Raw genomic sequence first — 4,670 nt, 5'->3', positions numbered from 1 at the left:
GATGGAGAAAAAAAGTATGATTGAGGTGCTATTATATGAAGCTACTAAGTCTACTTTAAGACTTCATGGTGTCCCAAGAGTAAAAGAGAAGACTGATCAACTTTCTCCTTAATCCTTGCCCAGCTAACACAAGTTAAGACAGTGGTTAGAGGTTGGTTAGAATTGAAGGCATTCAGCCCTGGCTGGTATAGCTCAGTGGACTGAGCGCAGGCCTGCAAACTACACGATCACGGTTTGATTCCCAATCAAGGGCACATGCCAGGGTTGCAGGCTGGTTCCCGGTTCCTGGCAGGGGATGCACGAGAGGCAACCATACATTGATATTTCTCTCCTTCTCTCCTTCCCTTCCCCTCTAAAAATAAATAAAATCTTTAAAAAAAAAAGAATTGAAGGCATTCAAGAAAACTGTAGTATGAGGTACTAGAAATTCAGTTAGGATGTTTTGGTTTGATAGGTAGCTATCAGATAAATAATTAGGCTAGAGGCAATAATTTTAGGGTATGGATTAGGGCCTGGGGGTTGAAGACTCACCCTCATTGTCAGGGGACTAGACACACTGAAAACAGTGTGGCTGTAGCAGATGATCATGGCAGTCAGTGCCAAAGTCAGAATGCGCAGCAGAAGGCAAAGAGGTCTTTTGCTTTTGAGCCTTGAAGCTGCCTTTAGTGACACACTTGAGAGGAGGTCTGGGCCAGCTTGGTGGGTGGTATGGAATAAGAACCACTGGAGTGGGGTTGAGGACTATTAAAACTGTTCTTTCACCTCATCCCAACCTACCTACCAGTGTGACACTATCTCTTCCCAACTCATCCTTGAATCTATGAAAAACAGTGCAGTGCTGAATTATGGTTCTCCCATGGTACTAATACTAAAAAAGTTAGAAATGTATCTTGAAAATCCCTATATTCCATTTAGGCTCTGGAACTAACCATTAAGTTTGTTAAATCCTGGGACTTAATCCTGCCTTTTCAAGTACTATTCTAAACACTGCACTTTACAGAAAGTGAACAAGGTAAAAATTCAGTCACAGTGGCCAAACCAGAATGTAGAATCAAGGTTTGCCTCCAAAGCCAACTCTCTATTGTACTGGCCTGCTTTATTTCAGTATTAATCCTCACACCTGGTCTGTAAAATGGATTTTGAACTTCATGAAGATAGGAACTGAATATCTGTCTTATTCACCACTGCATCTGGTGATCAATAAATACTTGTTAGATGAATGAGTGGAACATGTGAGGTCTAGAGAGATTAAGCAATTTATCCAAGACCATACAGCCAGTATAACAGGGCTCTCTGATTCCAAAACTTACACGGTACAAACTAAGATCCTACAGCATACGCTCTCTGATTCCAAAACTTACACACTACAAACTAAGATCCTACAGCATACTGAGCTATGTGTGTATCTTGGGAAGGGATATGGAGATGGAGGGTATATAGAACATACAGGTGAAATGACAGAAGAGTTTCTGTTTTGTATAAATGTTGAGATCTCCATGAGTGAAAATAAAGCTAAATATTACACTTTACAAAAGGATCTCTTCCACCTCACTAACATTTTTAGATGAAATGATTTTTCTAATGTGTGATTTTTCTGAGAAAAAATCTTGTGTAAATGGGTGCTGCTAAAATTTTAGGGCACTTTGCAGCCTCTGAAGTGACCTTTATTAACAGTCTTATGTACAATACAATAATTATAATGGTGAAACAATATTAAGTAATAAAATTTAACATTTTCCAAATGCTGTTTGCTGCCCCTCCCCATTTTGGTAAATTGCTGAGTTTTTGGTTTGAATCAGTAAAGAGTATTTTTCAGGTTTGAGCTTTAGAATTAGTACCTTTGTTCAGGTCAGGTAGATTGAGTCACTGTTGTTTGATAAAAGGCAAGTTCCGTAGGTCAGATTGCTAAGCTATAAGGCATTTGGAAAAGTGATTTCAGCAGGCACAAGGGACTTTTAGGAAAGGCAGCTAGTATCAGCCATAGACATACAATTTTATGAAATGGTTAGTTATGATCAGGCTACACTGAGCCAGTTGGACATTGGTCTTTCCTCTTCCCCTACCTTGAGTCCCTATATTTCTGGTGTTTGGGAATTTTATGTTTTGTTGTGTTTTTTTTTTTCACTGTGCCTGGAAATAATTCACACTGTAAGAAGGGGTTTAAAAATAGGTCAGGCTCCTGGACTTAGGTTTGATCCATAGCCTTATTTCTACCTCTCCTTTCCCTATTTTATATGCAGTTTACCACCTAAAAACCTTTTCCACTACTGGTATTTCTGAAACTTGAGTTTACAAACTAATTTCAAACTACCGCAGTACTCCTTCATCACAGTAATACCACATTTAAAAATTTTTTTGACTCTAATATTTTCAATACAACATAACATATGGGCAATGCAGAATTACACAATATGGAACACTAATTTCACAATTAGGACACTAATTTAGAACTAAAAGCACCTTTTGCACATGTATCATCATGTTACAACCAGTTTGCCATTGAAGCAAATGGAGGTTGCAGCTATTAATCAGGTTGTCAGGCTCTTAAAAAAAAAGAATGAAATTCATCTGTGTCATCATATTGTGGCCCATGGATTTCAAATGACTTAGCCGAAGACCTATAACTATTTAGTGGTAGAGCCTAGACTCAGAAAAAACAAAGTAAAACAATTCAACAAAAACAGGTTTCTAACTCCAAGTGCACACCTAAATGCCTTCTTGTAAACAAATCCAACTGTAATTACTTTTACAGAGGCAACAAGCTGCTTTTTAAGTCTTGGGGTAGCAGAGGTCCTGTATACAATATACTGTCGCAAGATACATATAAAAAAGGCCTGTCCAGAAAAAGTCCAGCTATTGTTAATATAACAAGAACAGTTTGCATGACAGCTGATGTAACCCAGCAGCCAAGGAGAGTGGACTGGAATGTGTGTGCATGAATAGTGACAACTTCATTGTACTAGTCAGTGGGGGCAGGAGACGCCATTGTGTTAACATGTCTACTGTATTCAGAATGACTTGAGTGAGTAGAGCAATGAATCTGCGTCAAATTTTGCGTTCAGCTTGAACATTCTTCCACAAAAACTTGATTATTCAGAAGGCTGTCGCTATGGGCAGCTGGTGACTGGCAGTTTCATCAAAACACTCATGCATCGTGTCTCATGCAGAGTTGTTTTTTTTCCCCCCCATCACTCCTCTTCATCTCCCTGCTTTGAGTCAACAGTGGAGGGTCAGATGGTCAGGCAGAGTTTTTTTATGAAACATCAAATCACCCGGGTGACTAAGCCCCATTACAGCCTAGATTTGTTTGGCTCCCTGTGACTTCTGGATTTTCCCAAAACTAAAGTCACCTTTGAAAGGGAAAAGATTTCAGACTGTCAATAAGATTCAGGAAAATACAACAGTGTAGCTGATGGCGACTGGGAGAATTGTGATGTCCCTAGGTGCCTACTTTGAAGGGGTCTGAGGTGTCACTGTCCTATGTACAATGTTTCCTGTACCTTGTATCTTCTTCAATAAATGTCTTTTTCATATTACATAGCTGGCTGCCTTCTGAACAGACTTTGTATATTGTCTTGGAACTACAGTCAGGTATTCGGATGTCTAATATTTGAGGGTTCAAGGATGAAATCTTTGACTACAATGCATTATCATTTGAGAGATGGAAATTTTAGCTCCAGATATTCTCCTAATCCTAGTCTCAGAGATGCTGCAGCCTACCTGTCCCACCCTGCCACTCCCCTATGGTGGTAGTAGATTTTGTTTTGAAGAAATTGCTTCATATTTAACTTCTTTCTAGATTTATTTTCATATTGACATTTGATTACCTGGTACTCAAGTTCAGATGCTCCCTTCCCCTCCCCAGTTTGACACCCATTTCACAATAAAACTAAAGTAAAACACACAAATCTGATTGTGTCACTCTCCACTTTTTACTTTAGTGTCTTTCCACTACCCTGAGGATCAAGTACAAGCTTAATATTTGTAATGTGGTTCATTACCATTTTCTAGCCCTCAACTTCAGCTGCAACCACTTTGAGATCCACTACCCTCCAGCCTCCCCAGCATTCCTCCTATTTTAACTTGTTTAACCCCTATCTTTCAGGAATCAAATATCAACATCTTTGGGAAACTCACTGACCAAGAGTGGATCAGACACCCCTCATTGTTCTTTTGCTCCTTATACTTACCTCTAGCATAACATTTAACTGTATTGTATTAATTTGTCTCCTGCACTAGAGTATAAATTTCTTGAAGGCAGAACTTTGTTGCTCTATCCTTGATAGAGCATTTGGGTGTACTTGAGGATGATGCACAGGTTTTTTTTCTTTTTTTGAATCAATTAATCAAAGCTCCTGGCTTCACTGTCTTCTTAAAACCCCCCATATATGTTTTCTCCCTGCCCTAGAATTTTTCTGTAACCATGTCCTGAAGCAAGGTGGGATTAGGAGGATGCAAAGAGGGGAAAGCTAAGTGTGGTAAAACAAAGCTGAAGGAAGAGGATAGATAAAAGGATAACGCTTTTAAGAGGTAGGCTCTTAATAGAGATACAAATTAACCTGCAAGAAATATCAGATGCTCCTCCCTAAAGATTAAGGGCTCCGAGTGGGAGTGATCCAACCACACTCATTGTCTCTGAAGGCGTATGTATGTACCCAAATTCCTGTTCA

The 4,670-nt window shown here is 39.3% G+C and overlaps 1 non-coding gene across 1 annotated transcript; it reads right to left on the bottom strand.

Annotated features, from left to right (window-relative positions):
- Positions 1–3,178: 3,178 nt before the first annotated feature.
- On the bottom strand, positions 3,179–3,261 carry LOC118982140 (small nucleolar RNA SNORD62). Its single transcript, XR_005065491.1, has one exon. It is a non-coding gene; the product is annotated as a small nucleolar RNA SNORD62 (small nucleolar RNA).
- Between the last annotated feature and the right edge of the window lie 1,409 nt (positions 3,262–4,670).

The sequence above is a fragment of the Sturnira hondurensis genome, unplaced genomic scaffold (genome assembly GCF_014824575.4).
Source record: "Sturnira hondurensis isolate 20B ecotype Veracruz unplaced genomic scaffold, ASM1482457v3 Scaffold0024990, whole genome shotgun sequence".
Taxonomy (NCBI): Eukaryota; Metazoa; Chordata; class Mammalia; order Chiroptera; family Phyllostomidae; genus Sturnira; species Sturnira hondurensis.
Note: the sequence above shows the minus strand (reverse complement) of the source record. Positions and strands in the feature narration are given on the sequence as shown.